Source organism: Oncorhynchus nerka, linkage group LG9b (assembly GCF_034236695.1).
Source record: "Oncorhynchus nerka isolate Pitt River linkage group LG9b, Oner_Uvic_2.0, whole genome shotgun sequence".
Taxonomy (NCBI): domain Eukaryota; kingdom Metazoa; phylum Chordata; class Actinopteri; order Salmoniformes; family Salmonidae; genus Oncorhynchus; species Oncorhynchus nerka.
This window is the reverse complement of record NC_088424.1, coordinates 38,148,399-38,169,579: the sequence shown is the minus strand read 5'-3', so window position 1 is coordinate 38,169,579 and position 21,181 is coordinate 38,148,399. Positions and strand designations below refer to the sequence as shown.

The 21,181-nt window shown below is 40.9% G+C and overlaps 1 pseudogene; it reads right to left on the bottom strand.

Annotated features, from left to right (window-relative positions):
• Positions 1 to 1,483: 1,483 nt before the first annotated feature.
• LOC115116383 (zona pellucida sperm-binding protein 3-like) lies at positions 1,484 to 20,970 on the bottom strand (annotated as a pseudogene).
• Positions 20,971 to 21,181: the final 211 nt, after the last annotated feature.

Below are 21,181 nucleotides of genomic sequence, written 5' to 3'. Positions count from 1 at the left end.
TTTATTAAGTCGAGGAGACAAGAGTTGTCTTTGTTAGGAAGTGTGAAAGGGAAGGTTGGTCCCTTCTGGTTCATGACTGTACTTTGTACACAGACCCACAAAGAATTGGAAAACAAATCCAATTTTGATAAACTCCCATATCTATTGGGTGAAATACCACAGTGTGCCATCAAAGCGGCAATATTTGTGACCTGTAGCCACAAGAAAAGGGCAATCAGTGATGAACAAAGACCATTGTAAATACAACCTATATTTATGCCGATTTATTTTCCCTTTTTGTACTTTAACTATTTGCACATGGTTACAAGACTGTATATAGACATAATATGACATTTGAAATGTCTCTTTTCCTTTGGAACTTTTGTGACAATAATATTTGCTGTACATTTTTTATTGTTTATTTCACTTTTGTTTATTTTCTATTTCACCTACTTTGGCAATGTAAACAAATGTTTCCCATAGCAATAAAGCCCTTTGAATTGAACTTTGGATCCCTACAGGGGTGATAGTCATAGTTGGTGAAAGATCTACCCCCCATCTAGAATAACAAAGATGTGACCATCCCCCACCTCATGGAATGCAATGTGGTTCACACTGGGGCAGATGGCTGTCCCATTCACAGTAAACTCTTGATTGTGTGGATGGAAATGAGAATTCTGGCCATGTGACCAAGATATATCCCCATGTAAATGAACAGCAAAACCCCCACAGAAGACACAGTAAATGCAAAGTTGTTGGGTGCTAGGGCACGCTATACGTGCAGCATAAGGGATAGTGTTTTAAATGGTGCCAAAATCATCAATTACAATGCAGGCCCTGAAGTTTTGAAGTATTAATTTAATTTTCAATTCTCTATCTAACCCGTTACATGTGGAATGTGGAGTATTTCCATTCACGCTGTTTCCACAAAGTACAACGGTTAGAGTATAATCAGTGTTCCTCTCCATAACCCAAAGTGTGCAACACCGCTATCTGCTGGCTTGAAAAGGTAGATTTTTCAGTGTCCTTAGAATTTCTATTCCTTTCCTACTCTTTTTCATGTTGACATTATATTTAAAATTTCAGTCAGTTAGCAGACGCTCTTATCCAAAGCGACTTACAATTAGTGCATTCATCTTAAGATAGCTAGGTGAGACAACAACACATCACAATCGTATCAAGTACCCTCAAGTTCCCTTAACAAATTATTTATCGGCAAAGTCAGTGGTCCCTTCTTCCTCCTCCTTTCACCTGTCCCAGAGTCGATGAGTATCAAATCAAATGTATTTATATAGCCCTTCTTACATCAGCTGATATCTCAAAGTGGATAGTAGAGCATCGAAAACTTTCTTAACCTCTGACCCGAACTACTCCTGACTGATGCATACAGACGAATGTTGTTCCTATACTGCCGTAGACCAGGCGAGAGACCTCCCGGACATCAGCATGATGAGGTACGCTATCTTAGAGTGATCCGAGGGGAATGAGGAGGGCTGCAGCTCAATCAGGTGCCCGACTCTCCATCGAAGCATTCTGGGGGAGGTAGGCTGGGTTCCCGGGAAACTGGGATGACAGGGGAGGCAGCGCTGCTATCAGTCGGGTTACTGAGGGGCTGGGAGGTTACCATCGTGGAAGGGTGCCTAACAGACAAACAGCAGAATTGCTCCAGCAATGTGTTCAATGCTTGGTCATGGTGTGCGGCCAAGGTCTGGAACCCTTTTATAAGACCACAAAGCAACTCCTCGTGCCTTCCAATGGTGGCTCCTTGGGAGGAGATGGCGTTGCGGAGCTGGTCCGAGTCTGCTGGGTCAGTCAAGGCCAGTTCGTACTATCACATTTCAGGTAAGACCCAGATACAGACATTGTCGAAATAACAAAGGTTTATTACTAGTACAATAGGCAGGCAAGACGACAGGTCAAGGGCAGGCAGAGGTCAATAATCCAGATAGGATGCAAAAGGTCCAGAACAGGAGGCAGTCTCAGGGTCAGAGCAGGCAGGGGTCAATAATCCAGTGTGGTGTGGAAAGGTAGAGAATGACAGGCAGGCTCAGGGTCAGGGCAGGCAGATTGGTCAAAACCAGGAAAAACTAGAAAACAGGAACTAGAACAGACAGGAGCAAGGGGAAAAAAGCTGGTAGGTTTCACAAAACAAAATGAACTGGCAACCGATAGACAGAGAACACAGGTATAAATACCCTGGGGATAATGTGGATAATGGGCGACACCTGGGGTGGGGTGGAGACAAGCACAAAGATGGGTTAAACAGATCAGGGAGTGACACTAGAATATAGTATATACTGTACATATAAAGTGGGTAAAATAATATGTAAACATTGTTAAAGTGACCAATGTTCAATGTCTCTACATGGGGCTCTAAGGTGCAGGGCAGAGTATCGGGCAGTAGCTGGCTAGTGATGGCTGTGTAATGATAAAGTAAGTAATATTGATGTAAATCTGGGCCCGTATTCATCAAGCGTCTCAGAGTAGTAGTGCTGATCTTGAATCAGGTCCCCCCTGTCCATATAATATTATTCATTATGACCTAAAATACAAAACTGATTCTATACTGAACAAAAATATAAATGCAACAATTTCAAAGATTTTACTGAGTTACAGTTCATAGAAGGAAATCAGTCAATTGAAATAAATTCATTAGGCCCTAATCTATAGATTTCACATGACTGGGCAGCCATAGGCCCACCCACTTGGGAGCAAGGCCCAGCCAATCAGAATAAGTTTTTCCCCACAAAAGGCCTTTACAAACATATTAACTATTTTGAGTGGAGGGCAGTATTGTTGCAACTCCCTTTTTCTTGTTGTGTCTGAAAAGCAACAGTGGAGGTCTGGAGGGAGGGTAATTTGGCCAGACAGGAAGACAATTCTGTTCATGCTCTCAGTACCTACAGATCTGCTATCCTAATTTGATCAATCTGTTGTTGAGACCATTTTCAGGGAAATGCTAATTATAGTGTACTCAAGGTTTAAAAGGCTTCTAAATTTTGTAATTTCTACTTTAAAACGTCAGACTTGATTTGCCCTAACAAAATCGTATCAACCCCTACAAAAATGTAAATTAATTATAATCCACATAATAATTCCCATTTCCTGTTGCTGGAGGATTATTTTCCTGTTGTCAGAAACAGGGTCAAATGAACAGTGCATCTGTATGTGTTTCTCTGTCTGCTGGAGGCTTGTCTGTGCTTGAGAAGACAGTGTGAGTGTGAGTATGAGTGAGGCGAGAGGACGATTTGTTCCAGACAAAGCCTGCTTGCATGATGCCACCCCCGTCTGTCACACACACACGCCCCCGTCTGTCACACACACACACACACGCCCCCGTCTGTCCATCTCTGCCCACCATCCCGGCTGTCTCACAGTCTACTGATATCGACAGGCATGCCCTCTCGCCTACTCCACTACCAGCGCTGAGGGGGCTAAAATAAAGCTTCTGCCGTTGTCATGGAAATACTTTGATACTTGAGGAGAGAGCATGCTGCAGAGAGATGACTTTACAGTAGGCTAGAGGCCATTTTGAAAGGGAGGTAATAGAGTGCACAGTGGTATTGTTTTCTGATTCTCATTTCTCTATATGAGAATCTTATCTTTCCTTTAGGTTTCTTTTTTTCCAGGTAAAGGACATTTCCAATATTTTGCTGTATACTCTTTATTTGAATTTAATCACAGAGTGAACCAGATCAACGTTCACTACCAAGGGCTTCAGAGAAAGGCAACTCTCCATCCCTGACCCCCCCCATCTACTGGAGAGTACATCCCATACACAGGTGAGCCAAAGATGACACTCTGAGGAGTTTATCTTCATAGCAACAGCAAGTTAGGAAAAGTCTTTGCCTCGCACCAGGAGTTTCATCATGGTGTGTATCAGAGGAAGGCTTAATGAGCCTGTCCTCCACTAGCTCCTTCCACCAGCCTCCTCTGGTATACATGATGTCCTTTACATCATGGCCCTGTCCTATTTGCATACTTTATCTCATTGATCTTGAGTTCTTATAGACAGACATGCAGGTTCTGATTACAATGTTTATGCAACTGAACAGTAGATCAATGTAGGCCTACTCTGTGGAAAAACAAATCGAGGCAACTTTCTTTACGTAGACATAGCTTTCTGAGGCAGACTAGAATATATTTTTTAGGCTTCCATGTAGGGCCTCTTGTAACATGTTTAAGATAAAGTATGTGAACCCTTTGGAATTACCTGGATTTCTGCATAAATTGGTCAAAAAAATTTGATCTGATCTTCATCTAAGTCACAACAATAGACACACACAGTGTGCTTAAATTAATAACACACAAACAATTATATTTTAAATGTCTTTATTGAACACACCGTGTAAACATTGACAGTGCAGGGTGGGAAAAATATGTGAACTCTTGGATTTAGCAGATATAACCTCAACCAAACGTTTTCTATAGTTGCAGATCAGACCTGCACAACGGTCTGGTGGAAATTTGGACCATCCCTCTTAACAAAACTGTTTCAGTTCAGCAATATTTTTGGGATGTCTGGTGTGAACTGCTCTCTTGAGGTCATGCCACAGCATCTCAATCGGGTTGAGGTCAGGACTCTGACTGGGCCACTCCAGAAGGTGCATTTCCTTCTGTTGAAGCCATGCGGTTGTTGATTTACTTCTGTGTTTTGGGTCATTGTCCTGTTGCATCACCCAACTTCTGTTGAGCTTCAAATTGGCAGACAGATAGCCTTACATTCTCTTGCAAAATGTCTTGATAAACTTGGGATTTCATTTATCTGTCGATGATAGCAAGCTGTCCAGGCCCTGAGACAGCAAAGCAGCCCCAAACCATGATGCTCCCTCCACCATACTTTACAGATGTAATGAGGTTTTGATGTTGGTGTGCTGTGCCTTTTTTCTCCACACATAGTGTTGTGTTCCTTCCAAACAACTCAACTTTAGTTTCATCTGTCCACAGAATTTTTGCCAGTAGCGCTGTGGAACATCCAGGTGATCTTTTGCAAACTTCAGATGTGCAGCAATGTTTTATTGGACAGCAGTGGCTTCGTCTGTGGTGTCCTCCCATGAACACCATTCTTGTTTAGTGTATTGCGTATCGTAGACTTGTCAAAAGAGATTTTAGCATCTTCCAGAGATTTCTGTAAGTCTTTAGCTGACACTCTAGGACTCTTAACCTCATTGAGCATTCTGCGCTATGCTCTTGCAGTCATCTTTACAGGATGGCCACTCCTAGGGAGAGTAGCAACAGTGTCATTTTGAGCTTTTCTTTTTGGAGCTTTTCTTTCAAAAACAAGGACATTTCTGAGTGACCCCAAACCTTTGAACGGTAGTGTATACAGTGGCAAAAAAAGTATGTGAACCCTTTGGAATTACCTGGATTTCTGCATAAATTGGTTAAAAAATGTGATCTGATCTTCATCTAAGTCACAACAATAGACAAACAGTGTGCTTAAATTAATAACACAAATTATTGTATTTTTCTAGTCTATATTGAATAAATCATCTAAACATATAAGGTGTAGGTTGGAAAACGTATGTGAACCCCGAGGCTAATGACTTCTCCAAAGCTAATTGGAGTCAGGAGTCAGCTAATCTGGAGTCCAATCAATGAGAAGAGATTGGAGACGTTGGTTAGAGCTGCCCTGCCCTGAATAAAACACACTCACAAAATGTGAGTTTGCTATTCACAAGAAGCAGTGCCTGATGTGAACCATACCTTGAACAAAAAGAGATCTCAGAAGACCTATGATTAAGAATTGTTGACTTGCATAAAGCTGGAAAGAGTTACATTAAATAGTACCTGTAAAACACCAGTCTCAACGTCAAAAGTGAGGAGGCGACTCAAATCAAATCAAATATATTTATATAGCCCTTCGTACATCAGCTGATATCTCAAAGTGCTGTACAGAAACCCAGCCTAAAACCCCAAACAGCCTTCTAGGCAGAGTTCCTCTGTCCAGTCTCAACGTCAACAGTGAAGAGGCGACCCCGGGATGCTGGCCTTCTAGGCAGAGTTGCAAAGAAAAAGCCATATCTCAGACTGGCCAATAAAAAGAAAAGATTAAGATGGGCAAAAGAAAAGACACTGCCTAGAAGGCCAGCATCCCGGAGTCACCTCTTCACTGTTGACGTTGAGACTGGACAGAGGAACTCTGCCTAGAAGGCCAGCATCCCGGAGTCGCCTCTTCACTGTTGATGTTGAGACTGGTGTTTTACGGGTATTTAATGAAGCTGCCAGTTGAGGACTTGTGAGGCGTCTGTTTCTCAAACTAGACACACTAATGTACTTGTCCTCTTGCTCAGTTGTGCACCAGGGCCTCCAACTCTTTCTATTCTAGTTAGACCGTTTGCACTGTTCTGTGAAGGGAGTAGTACCCAGCGTTGTACCAGATCTTCAGGTTCTTGGCAATTTCCCGCTTGGAATAGCCTTCATTTCTCAGCAAGAATAGACTGACGAGTTTCAGAAAGTTTTGTTTCTGGCCATTTTGAGTCTAATCGAGCCCACAAATGCTGATGCTCCAGGTACTCAACTAGCCTAAAGGGGGACAGTTTTATTGCTTCTTTAAATCAGAACAGTTTTCAGCTGTGCTAACATAATTGCAAAAGGGTTTTCTAATGATCAATTAGCCTTTTAAAATGCTAAACTTGGATTAGTTAACACAACGTGCCATTGGAACACAGAAGTGATGGTTACTGATAATGGGCCTCTGTAGATATTCCATAAAAATCTGTCGTTTCCAGCTACAATAGTCATATACAACATTAATATCTACACTGTACTTCTGATCAATTTTATGTTATTTTAATGGACAAAAAAGGTGATTTTCTTTTTTAAAAAAGGACACTTGTAAGTGACCCCAAACTTTTGAATGATCGTGTACATCAGACTGCAATGAACTTTGCCTTCATATCCATTCTAACAGACTATTCAGCAGCTTACTCAGGACAACTTTGGAAATAAGCATTTTGATGAATGATTGATCAATTAACACACCTTGATGGTTTTTGTACCTCAAATGAAAATCAGATTTAATTCAAAAGTCTGCAACACAGAGATTTCTGTGCTTTTATATTCTACATTTATAAGGAGTGTAACAGATTATATACAAGGTGAAATCTGGTTGTGATAATGCAGCAGCCACAGGAATCCATAGAAACAGATAGACATGTCAACAGTACTCATTAGGACAGTGTGATTGAAACTTGCTTAATATTAGCACCATGTGCAGTGTTCCTAAAATAGTTGCGTAGATAAAGTATCCCAACACACTGCTTTATGCGTGACTAGCTGCTATGACTCATAGTGATTAATGACACATCGTGACTCAAGCTCCTCTGTACTTTAGAGGGAGAGGGCTTGCTTAATCAATGTTTCTCACCTCAACCCTCAGCCCCTGAACGGTTGTTCCACCAAAACTGTTTTTCCCATTGTTATCTAGTGCCTAAAAGGTATCAGTTGAAAATGTGTTATTGCTTGATCAATTTGCCAAAGGTATGCGTGTACATCTCCCATGTTGGCTATTGTGACTTGAACATGGTGATTCGTTGTGATTCTTCAGTTCAGAGGCTGATTTTCTCATTGCAGTTCTGTGGTCATTGAGCACTGAGTATATTATGTTATTGACACAGTGAGACCAGCAGAGGGCTCTCAACTGTAAACTAATGGTCCACGTCACCCCTTCCTCAGGATGAACTTGAGCTCAAGGTGAGAATCTGAATATCATTTCCTTGATTCATCTCATCCTCTAATTTCCTCCTTCTCAAAACCCATTGGATGAGAAGGTCAGAGGTCCTTAAACATCTGACCTCATACAATGGGTTTTTAGGAGGAGGCGAGGACAGGAGCAATCAAGGAAATGCAATTCAGATTCTCCCAATGTATAAATTGCCCTTCCATCTCAATGAGGGCAACCATAGAGATGGATAGAGTTCACTAATTAGAAATAACCAGTTTTTGCATGAACATTGCCATTGCCCGGGCAACCATTATTTTGAAGTAGTCAACAATTATACTTGTGAGCAAACATTCCATAACTGCAGGTGGCAGTAAATCACCAACCTTGGCTTTATACCTGTTCAAACACCACATTCCAGGTGGCAGTATGCACCCTTTCAGTTTGTTTACCAACTCATAGAAGTAGAACATTGACTACTTCAAAATGGAGACAGCCTCAATGGCACTGCCTGTGCTCTCACATGTACCATACTGGTACAGATACAAAGATGAGTCATCTAAGTCTATGGTTGCACTGATAACCACATACTTTATCCAGGACAAATGAGAAGGCATTGTATGAGATCAAGATGAACGGAATGACTGCCTGTTCCTGGAACTCTGTCAGCAGTGTCAAAGGATGCATGTCTGACTGTACGCCAAGTTTTCGGGTTCGTGCTTGCAGTGTGTGTATAAGTTTGAGTGTACACTAGATATGTTCCTGTGTGTCAGTATAGCACATTGGTGAAGTGTGTCTTTCATAGTGTAGGAAGTGAAGTGTGTCTTTCATAGTGTAGGAGGTGAAGTGTGTTCGAATGGAAGCATGTGTGAGGGGGAGGCCTAATGCCCCATCAGAGGTGATACTGTCGGTCTACAGTCTGTCTTGTCCGTTACTCAGACCCAGCGCTGACAAACACTAGCAGGATATGGGACGAAGCAAGCAATAGGTCCCCTTCTCCCACGCCAACCCCTTCACCACTCCTTATCTATATATTTTTTTTATCCCCCATACAGTGTGTCTTCCTACCTAGCCCCATCCACTTCACGTATTTCAGAACTTCCTGCCCATCTCTCCCTCTGGTTTCATATACCCTCCGCCTCCCACACTATAGCAGGCTGATAAACGTGTCTGCGTTGGTGTTTTGTCTTAGCCTCCAAAGGGTGTAGCATGACTGAGAAGGCTACAAAGAGGGCACAGCTTCAGCGACAGCTGGCCAGCCCACTCAAAACAGGGCTGCCAGATTAGCTATTCATTGCGCTATCTATATGAATGTCAACCGTATGCATCATCTCTCATGGCTTTGCGTTTAAAGCAAATTAGCAGTGGCGGAAAAAGTACACAATTGTCATACTTGAGTTAAAGTATAGATACCTTAATAGAAAGTAACAAGTAAAAGTGGAAGTCACCAAGTTAAAGTCAAACTATTTGGTTCTAAATATACTTTTGTATCAAAAGTAGAAATAATTTCAAATGCCTTATATTAAGCAAAGCAGACCGCACCATGTTCCTTGGTTTCACGGATAGCCAGGGGCACACTCCAAAACTCTGACACCGTTTATCAAAAATGCATGTGTTTAGTAAGTCTGGCAGGCCAGAGGCAGTAGGGTGACCAGGGATGTTCTCTTGATTAGTGTGTGAATGGACCATTTTCCTGTCCTGTTAAGCATTACTCATGTAACAAGTACTTCTGCATGTCATGGAAAATGTAGGGAGTAAAAATAACATTATTTTCTTTAGGAATCTAGTGAAGTAAGAGTTTCCCAAAATATAAAATAGGGAAGATTAACTACTTACATACTTTAAAAGTATTTCACACCACTGCAAATTAGTATCCAGTCTTGCTTTTCTGTAATAATTTAAGAAACCAAGTATTTTTCAGACCAATTAGAGTTTAAAAGCAAAATAACTTAACCAGACAGGCAAGTTCAGGTCATCGGTTACCCCCCAGACCAAAGACAAAACTACAATAACCAGCGCCATCAGAAGAATTATTTAGCCAATCACGTGTCAGGCAAAAAGTAAATCCATCGCTAATGGATCTAATGCAATCAACCATGACTAGACCTCTACTAATTCCACTGAAATGTTAAACATTACCTGTCAGGCATTAATTGTCTACTTTGCTTGTTAAATGTTTGCATTGTCTTAATGTAATATCTTTACTTCTGTGTTAAGGCTGCAACTAGCTTCTACCCCAAGCCATAAGACTGAACAGTTAATGAAATGGCTACACTATTTACACGGACTCCTGCACATTCCCTATCATATGCTGCTGCGTAGGTAATCAAGATACATGAACTTTTACCCCTACACCTTGTACCTACCTGTATATAGTAATTTTATTGGGTTAACATTTCCTTCAACTCCGCATTGTTCGGAAGGGGCTTGTAAGCAAGCGCTTCACAGTAAAAGCCACACCTACTGTAGCCATCAAGTGATGGATATTTTGATCTGATCTCCAGGTTAGATAACAGTAGATCTCCCTTAATTTAGTATGATACATACATATTAGTTGGTGGATGTCCAGCCCCGTCATACAAAACTAAGAATCTGCAACATGCATGATATTACGAATTCCAACATTAGCTACATGGCTAATGCTGACAAGGTAGCTAACATTAGCTTAACAGTTGGGTTAAGGTTGGCTAACATGTTAAGGAGTTGCAAAGTAGCCGTGATAATTTCCAAACATTTGGGATGCTTGACAGTTGAGTTACACGTACCCATCCACCTTCCTTTCGCCTCAAGTAACCTTCATTCTTATGCAACCACTGAGTGTATGGATTCATGTTTACTATGACACATCTGGATTATGAGGAAACTGCATTGAGCCACGGGAAGATAAGCCAATGGGCAGCCTAATAATTCTCCACATCCAATGTTAAGTTCCAAAGATGTGAGCATCTAGTCAATACAGAAAATTGGGGCTAAGTCAGTAGGGTTGCTATATTTAGACACGGGTAATCCACTATATACACATCATTCTCCAATCTGAATGGTGATAATGCTACACCTTCCAGAATTAGTTCCAGCAGGCATCCTCCCCGAAACAAGTTGTTAAAGTAGTAATATTACTCTTGGACAATTACGGGCCCAGGGTAGCTTTACCTTCCCACCGCAAATCTGAGGAGAGTAGACGCACATTACCAGTGATGAGCTAAAACAGTGAAATATGATATAGCTCTGGCTTTAACACCTACCTGAATCACTGTCCAGATGTCCAGCCTTCCTCGCAGCACAGCTTTTAAGGTAATATAAGAGGAGTCAAACTGACAACTAAACTCATGGTCCTCAATGAAAGAATATCTAGGGACAGTGTGGACATCAGGCGCCAAGGTGGCGACACAGCGGTCCACAAAGACACGGAGGGGAACGTGGTGGTACGGCATGACCGAGGCTTCCATGTTGATGATGTCACCAAGATAGTAATGGTTGGAGGGCCTCTCAAACTGCCAGTCAGCTGGAAAGAGGAGTGGCATGTCAGTGGGGGTTTACACAAAGGAAGGGGCTTCCAGTCAGGTTTACCTACCAGTCATTAACCTCAGGGAGAAGTAGAGGAGTTCCTCTGCCACCATGTTGGAAATGTTGGGGATCCAGGTTGGCTTCAGGGCATTGCTGCTCACATCGTGATTCCTAGAAACAAACATGGACTATGGCATTACTCAAACCTCAGAATGATATGGGTTGTCAAAGTGAAGAACGCAACAATAGTTACCTCAAGTAGTGGCACTCAATATCAACCATAGCTGCACTGGTCTTCACTATAGAAGTGTTAGCAAGAGGTTTTTCTCATAGACAAGAGTGAAGGTGTAGATCAGCACATCTTCAGTCATCTAGGAACAGGATCATAAGTCAAGCATCAGACAAGAATGATGAGTCACATTATTCAGGAAGTGATAGAGGAATTCTAAATTCCTTTATGCTTTAATTGCCAAAATCAATTAGCACTCATTTCTAATTCATTAATGAATTGTAAGTTCATTAATTATGCATGAAGTAGATTGAGACCAGTCTTAAAAGCCAGGTAAAGAGCGTTTAATTCCAGAGAGTACTGAAGCATACACATTTTTCCACAGGTTATAAACTGAACATGACATCATCAGTTTATCCCCCCTCTCTCCGATTCTCACAAGGGCCCATTGTTCATCAGGCCTGGAACGTCTTCCAGACATTTCTTATCTGTAGGACAAGCCATAACCTCGCTCCTCCCGTTAACTTCCCAAGAGGCCCAGACAATTAATTCATTCTGCTTACATTTTCAGTAACAGCTTAACCAATAACTTTTACTTTTCATACCATAACATAATAGTATTAGAATAAATGGTTCTAATCAATAATGTATACATGATTAATCATCTAAACTATAATTTCCTCTAACAATCCTCCCTTTGATCAAATATTATACATTCAATTCTACATCTAGTTTTATTTAATCATAAAAAATGAAAGTATAAACGAACTTAACTAACCTTTTTATAGAGGTTTATCAGATTATCATATGAATAGACACATAATCAACAAATCAATTATAAATGTTTATCCAACTCTTCACATTTCATCAATCAATCCCACCTTAACTCCAACTGTTTTTAAACCTACATCAGAATCATAACTCCTCTTTCAGGATTTTTAAATTTCTTTTTACAATCTTTATTAAAAAACAGTTTAATCATTGAAACAAATTACAATCTAATTCCCGTTCATTTCAACACTATTCTCATCAAACATAAATTCCCCACAAATGACAGATCCAGATTCGTCCACTTCCTCTGTAGACATGCCTTCAGTCCTCTATGGGTCAGAACCTGGAATCTGCCCATAACGCACCATCTGTAGTGTCATTGATCTCTCCAGAGTCCTGGAAACAATAACTTTCATACATACACGCAATCAACCACGTACGTACAAGACTAACACAGTCACACCGGTTAAGGTGGCCCATAACACCACATTTTTCCATAAATACTGTCTACCCAATTTAGTTCAGAGAAGTATCCACCCCAGAGTTTCTGCCAACCCGTGAGCCAGGGTGGTCAAAACAGCTGAGGCTTCGGGCACTGATTCGTCCGGAGCTGTGCTACCTGGGATGTAAGACATGGTCCTGATTACCATGCCCACTTCCTCCTTTTATCTAATGCAATTCTATTCTGTCAGGTCTTCCAGCTGGTTGCTTCAGTCTGTTCTACAAACCCTTTAATAACCCTTCTGGTAACTATAATTAATCCAGTCTACATTCTTATTGAGAGTAGACCACTCTAATCCTGCTAGTATCTGATTTCTTGCCTTGAACTCATCCGGCACACCTCGTGGAACCCCAATGTTATCAATATATACTCTGTCGTCAAAAGACCCAGATGGGGCATCTCTTCTCTCTCGTTTGGCTAACTTCATGTCTTGGTGTTGTATGAGTGTAAAAGGCATTCCTAACCAGTCCAATCAGTCGGCAATACTGATCACAAACTCATTCCCCCGCACAACCACCAGATGTCGACACTGGCCCATTTTATTTTATTGAAATCCCCAGAGTTCAACCAGCCTGTCAATTCAGACATGGTCTCGTCAGTGGTCATTTTCTCTGTACCAACTTGGTTCCTGGGGATATAAATAGTGCAAATCAATACAACTGTCATTATCTGGCATTCCTGCTTTCATGAACAGCTTTACCATACATGCCATTCCCTTAGGGGAATTAATTCCGTTCAGTGGGAAAGGGATAGTTGTTAACTGGGGTTTAGCGTTCACACAGGCATAACATTCTTCTTTAGCCACTGATCTGGCCGTATATTGAATCCATTCCAACCATAAGTTGGACTCCCCAAACCCAGTCTCCACCTCTATAACTTAACTGGTCGAAGCCCACATACCATAACCCGAGGTCCTGAGTATTGACCGCCTTAATGTTAATTCGCACCTTTATACAATACTTCCTTTGCTCGGGAACACAGTCCAAAATGCCAACCCTTACTATACTCCACCTGATCCCAAATTGAGTGTATGGGTTTACGTAGCCATCCCTTTCAGTGTGAGCTATGACCTGTGTCCACGATCAATATGGGAACCTGCACTGATATCTCTTCTATTTTGGAACAAAATCCTCACCGTCTAAACCATGGGTCAAATTACCACTCTCTGCATATCTAGTAGGACGTGCTGTATCAGGAATACGTCACCCACGATAAGACAGCTCAGACGAACAGCTTCCATGTGAAACCCCACCCTTTCCCCGAGAACACATCACTTAGCAAGAGCCAGACACATCTTCACTTCTATGAACAAAAACAGGGGTGACAGGACAGGGAGGGTTACTTCATTCGAGAGATGGCCCCCGGAGTTCTGTTAATTCCAGTTCTCCTCCCGAACACTGTTTATTTGTTCGACAGTGAATTATGTATCTTACCCCCCCGCAGTGCGATATGAATCCGGGTGGCCCACGGGACTGGATTGAGTGTCTTCACCTGTAGTTCACCTGTGGTGCATAAACTCTTGGACATACAGGTTTGGTTAATAAAACAGTTTCTTATTCGTCAAACCAATTAACAAAATGTTTTGTATTAGTTAATTATCCCGTAGGTCACATCCTATTCTAGAACACTATTTACCCATCCCCCTTTTGTTACCTGGCTCTGCCCAGGTAACAACCTTGCCTTATTCTTATACAATGACTTAGATAAGATTTAGTGAATTATCCTTATGTCTGAAATTCCATTTAGGAGTGTCCCTTTCATTTTCCACATGTCCAATTCTCACTTTTGTCTCCACTCAGTAACTTATCTACCCACTATGTTATCTTTGCTCGTCCTGGCCCCCCTTCTAAAACTTCTCTGCTCTCCAACCTTCAAGGTCTCTGCAGTGCGGGGGAGGGCTCCTCTGTCTGCCTAAAGCTATGTTTCTCATGTTTTCCAAATTTGAACTACATGTCTCACTGTTTGGCTCCATCCAAACCCATGGACCCTCTTTTAGAAAAAAACATGTCTATGAGCGGCTTTTCTCCAAATTCCTTAATCAATCTATCTTAATCCTAACAATAATCCTAACTCCTCATAGATGTCCTATATTCCTGTTAAATATAATACTATTTAAAAACTTATAATCTAATAAATGCTAACCATATTAAAAATCCTTCCTACACTAACAAGCCCTCTCCTTGGGGACCCTCAGTATTCTATCTGACAATAACATGGATTTAATGTGTTGCAAAGTGTGGAATAAAACTTTGGTCCTGTAAAACAGAGTAAAGCAGAACAAAGCATTCTTATAACCCATCTGGTCCTCTCAGCTATTCTTATCCAGCACCAGGTGGGCACCATGCCACCCTTCACGACAGGGAGAACAAACATACATGGGTCATCCTCAGTCAGTCTTATCCTCCCCTCAAAGCATGCTTCAACTCAGCCTCTCCAACTGGAGCATCAAGCAAAGGCATCATGCCTGAAGCCTTCACCACATCTGTAACAGACTTCTTAAAACACGGTATGATGCAAGCAGCACATCACATCAATAACAAATAATACAAGAATTAGGGTCAGAAATCCAGTAACCACCATACCAGTATACTTACCAAACCAGGCTCCCCACCAAGAGGACAGTCAGACTCCTCCACCCCCGCCATGGTCCTCATCTCAGCAGATCATCAAGCCCATTAAGGCCCTTAGATATACTACCATCTGGACTGGTGTTATTAGGGATATACGTACAACATTGTTCACCGAACATCTTGCAGACTCCCCCCTGACTAGCAAGAAGCATCCCCTAAGCAAGTCTATTCTGTATAAGACAGCCACAATTTGTCCCTACCATCAAAACCAGTCTCCGTGCCTAATTGATCAATAGCTGAATAGTCTAACATTAATTACCTGAATGGGATTTTTAACACAGTGGTGGCAGGTTCGGTCCAGGGGTGGTAGAGGAGTGTGTCCGGCCCTGGTTCGTGTGAGACCTCTGGTTTTGGCAGTACCTTAATAGAAAACACACCCACCGTGTCTGTCCCGGTCCTTTGTATTCCGGGGGTGTAAGTGCCTGCATCAGAGAGCTTAATAGTTTTGATGGTTAGTAGGATTTCATCACCTTTACAAAGTTCAACAGTACTCCCAGGTTTCCCCCATATCATGGAAAACCTATCCACCTTTGTGGGATTCCCTATGCCATAAGGATATCCTCTTCTCCAGTCCCAGAACTGTCCCAAGTTGGTTATCATGTAATCCCCATACGGACACCCTCCCCCATTACACAGGTAATGTCCCCCGTCTTTTGACACTCCTGTACACGGGTGTTAAAATCAAACAAAAATACCTCAATTCCTTCCCTGCCCTGTTGGCTCAAAATATGTTATCTTCCCCTATTTATTCTCAATGATGAATATGACTTTCTCTCTGTTACAATACCAACTCCCTAATAGCCCATTCAAAAAATTTCACAGCTAATTGTTATAAGACGGAATCCTGAACCACTTTCTCATTTGCGGTTCAAACAGTAATTCTAACCTCTCAACCAAAACTGCTTCATTTCTAATGAATTTACCTTAAAACTAGTAACTCAATATGACTCCATTCATTATACAAATGACTCTCCCCTGAGGCTGATCAGACCTCAGAAGCCAGTCATGACAAGGTCAAAGGGTCATACCATATTAGACATAAAGATCCCTTTATCCTTACAATAGAAATAGTCACCTGTGTGAGCGTGCCTCTAAAACCTAATGACAATTCTCCTTTGACTCAAATAGTCACCTGTGTGAGCGTGCCTCTAAAACCTAATGACAATTCCCCTTTGACTCAAATCATTAATCATAAGTTTTAAACATCGTCTACGGATATGTTTACTTAAATGACCATGCTACCTTTAGATACAATTAACCCGATAACATTATTATTCAATGCATTACTTTTTCTCTCTGCCGCAAATGTCGTACATTTCGCAGTGTAAGGAATCCGTAATTTAATCCCCGATATTTAATAAATATGCATTCGCATTCTCTCATGGCTCCTTTAATTTACTTATCTTGGGTAACTCTTATCCGTTCCGGAACAAAGAGTTCTATCTAAAACCGCCAGAACACACTGTTCAACTAAGTTAAATCAAACCCTAAAATTGACCATAACCAGTAAACAAATAACCAAAACATTTTTATATCAAATTCTTAAGAGTTACTCGAAACCCCGATACACACACTAACAGCCATACATTTTGCTCCGTTATTCTCAGTCCCTGGTGACAAAAGTGTCTCGCTAGTGACGTCATCATCAAGCGCTCAACCTGCCAATTCGTAGCGACTTCAAATGAATTATAAATAATTCTTGTTCGATTAACCAAACCTAATTTATCACATCTGTTCAAATCCTGAATTATAATTTACCACCCCAACCAACATCTCTAAATTCGCCAATTTTATAAAAGCTTTTCGATGGGCATGAATCATAATTGTCTCTTTGTTATCATTTAGAATCCATTTTGCTCTAAATACCTGTCTCGTCTTTGACTTAGTATTTTAATTACAACTCTATTCCCAATACGTTCTTCACTTGTCTAATTACAAACTCAGACCAGCATTAGTGAGTGCTCGCCTTAAAAATGCCTTGTCTCTGGGAACAGGGAAATCCCCTTAACCCAAACATTTACTCCTACAACGACACTCAATCATTCTTATGATCCCTTCACGTTGTTCGTTTTAAATCTCTTGATGTATCATGTAACTTATTTTTCTCTCTTCAAATTGTCGTCCCACAATATTTTTTCCACTGTCATGCACTCAAACCACTGTGATTACCGTGCACTGTCCCTTTAAGATAAGACATTTTATTTGTTCCCCGCAATGAGGACGGAAATCAGATCATTTTTAGAATACGTTACTTTTTGTTCAAATTCACTGGCGTTACCTTAACCAAAAATCAATAATCAGAAAAACAATCACAACTTCTTACGATTAAACTATTCTTACCTAATTTATAGTCCAAAGCGTTGCACTATATAGCCCCATTGAGTGTCTAGCAATTCCGTTGCTTGGCTATAGACACAAATCTGCCCACCTTTGTAAAATATATATTCCCTATTCAGATTGAGTTCAGTTTTAAATTCTAATCATCAGAGTAAACCCAACCAAACTTCTCAATTTACTATACCCTAACATTAAACGTACCATGTTTTTGTGTTTAACTTCTCATGTCAATTGATTCATAAATAGCCATAACGTCCCGGCAGGCTGGAATTGTATTGTATCTCTCCGTTATCCCCTCCATTTAACTTTAGGTAACTCTCTTCTATGTTACATCTATTTAATTACGACTCTCATCTCAATACATTATTCCACCAGATCATTTTGGGCGAAATAGCGTTTTACATCGAAATTGTCTCGCCATTATTTTTAATGACTTATTTTATCAATTCTATCTAGAACACATAATATCCGTTCAGTTATATGTTTTGCAAACACTGGCGACCGTATTTTTCAGGCAAAACATGCAAATAGGTCAATTACGATCTAAAATCAATTTTAGTTAAACGGGAACCGAACCGTGGATTACCGTTGGTGAGACTGCCACGCTCACCACTCCCCTACCAGCACAATGGAATTTGACTGAGACTCTCCGCAAATATACCCATTTTCACAGTTAATTGTATTTGTTACTCCGACATCTAGACAACAGAAAATAGCCCAAATTTAAACGCCCAACGTTTTCTCTCAGTTTAGGATTCTCATTAATCTCGCTCCCTTTGTATCTGTTTTAGAAGGGATTCTAACTTTTCGACATCTAGGCGTCCGTCAAAACCATACCTTTTTTTCCCATTTAGGACAGAAATCTACATTCCTTCTATCTTTTTGTTTCATATAACGGTAATCTTCCGTCTTTGCAGAAAGCAGTTTAGAAGGGTTACTACCCATTATAATAAATTCCTGCCCCCCCTAATAATTCCAATCTTCAACCCTTTATGTTAATTTCTCTTTATTGGAATCCTTATTTACTTACGCCTAGTAATTCCAATATTTAACACTTTATGGTTAATATCTCTTTTATTGGAATCCTCATCTACCAAAGTCTGACATTAAGTCTCACCCGTATACAATACATTACTGTTCCTTTAGGACTTTTGCTAAGATTGCCGCTCCAAATCAGCCTACTTGTAGGGTTGACCGAAGACAAATAGACCGAGTCTCAAGAGTCTCCGTCCACTCGTCGTTCAATCTGATACTAGTTTTCACCCGTATACAGCGATCACTGCAGTAATATACAGTAATCCCTGTTCCTATAGGACTTTGAACTAAAATATCGCCCCAAATATAGCTTAATCTGTAGAGTTGATCTGTAGAGTTCTATATAATTTTAAATTCTATGTGCGTGCAGTTCTATAAATTTGTAATTTACCGTTACTTAGTTACTTCTAGTTACTATTCTGTCTGACTATGTGTGTGTTTCTTTAAAAATAATCAGTATGTATTTTCCATCCTGTGAACCGCGTCCATAGATGACTTTTGATCGGACATCATATTTTCCCCATAGGATATTCCTTCTGGGACAACGTTAAATGTCTCAAATCTCACTTCTCTAGACTAAGTTGACCTCTCCTGTGAACCACGTCTATAGAAGACTTTTGATCGGACATTCAAATTTCACCCATATGATATTTCTTTTGGGACTTTCAACGTAAAATGTCTCAAATCTCACTACTCTAGACTAATCACTTATCATTTGATATTAATTTCTTTCAGCATTGTACAGGTTCATTTATTCTGTTCGCCTAGAATTACCCTGCCTTCTCACCAAGCCTAATTTATCCTCACCTGTTTTAACATATCTATCTGCTACTTTCCACAGTCAGCTTCCCATATACAGATAGACTATTAGGTAAAAACTTTATTTAGGTATGTTTATTGAATTATTGGCCATCCTATTTGTACGGAACAAGCGTCCTAATTCTCCAATGCGTACTATATCACTCCTTAATAATCCTTGGCTTGCAAAACCAGGCCGCATTAAGCTCTAGTTTATTTGTTGGTAGCGCACCTTACCTCAGATCAATTTCGGACCTGCTTCCATTTTATCGATATCCTGGTTAATACCCCCGGTAGAAACCCATTTTATTTGTTCGGAATATTCAAGCACCTATTATTGATCAAATTCAACTCCTTCATAACATTTTAATCAATAAATATCCTAAATAATCCCTCCCAAATTCGAGAATAAAGGCTACTTTACCTGCTGCCGACTGGGATAAGCATTGTTCATTTGAATCTAGTCACCCTCTCTGTCCTCTGTGATAATACGCAGGCCTGTTTCAATTTTAACCTCAATTCAGAGGTCAGGTCTTTAGTAAAACGAGTCAAAACTCGTCCGTGCACGATTTTCCAGCGTACTACCTCTAGGCACAGAGGGGGATATTTAGATCCGGCTCTTCGAAGGACCAAATTGATAGAGGAATTCTAAATTCCTTTATGCTTTAATTGCCGAAATCAATTAGCACTCATTTCTAATTCATTAATGAATTGTAAGTTCATTAATTATGCATGAAGTAGATCGAGACCAGTCTTAAAAGCCAGGTAAAGAGCGTTTAATTCCAGAGAGTACTGAAGCATACACATTTTTCCACAGGTTATAAACTGAACATGACATCATCAGTTTATCCCCCCTCTCTCCGATTCTCACAAGGGCCCATTGTTCATCAGGCCTGGAACGTCTTCCAGACATTTCTTATCTGTAGGACAAGCCATAACCTCGCTCCTCCCGTTAACTTCCCAAGAGGCCCAGACAATTAATTCATTCTGCTTACATTTTCAGTAACAGCTTAACCAATAACTTTTACTTTTCATACCATAACATAATAGTATTAGAATAAATGGTTCTAATCAATAATGTATACATGATTAATCATCTAAACTATAATTTCCCCTAACAGGAAGTTAAACAACAATTGTGACATACCATCAGCTCACTGCCACAGCCATGCAGCTCTGATTCAAAGGTGATCACATGAGCTTCAGTGTCCTCCTCAGTGGCAGGACAACCTCCTAGAGTGATACGCTGTGGCTGAATGAGCCGGCCAATCCCCAGCAGATCCTGCTTCACCTTCACATGGACCACATGTCACTACACTGTTGGTCACCACCTGCGGCGGCCACTCAAGCACGGTAGGCTTGCACTCAGGCTTTTCAACTTTATGATAGTTCAAAGTCAGAGGCTTCTCAAAGGCCTGCTTGGGCTGGGAACCCTCAGGCTCTTCAACAGCCTCGCTAGGGTCCGGCCTTGCAGGCTCTTCTTGCACTGGCTTCTGAGAGTCAAACCTGGCTGGGACTTCATCGTGCAGAAACCCTGATCTCGGATAAAACCGTCTGGAGTCCCACACATCACTAACAACACAGCCAAAGGCCACAACCAACAGAAGCCCTGCAAATGATTACCAGAAACCCATCAGTGGGAATACATCTTTGTTTTTCTTCTGCAGTTTGTCAAACCATTTTATAACCTCTTCAGCAATCAGCTTTATTCTGGCCCAGACCTGACTAACCAA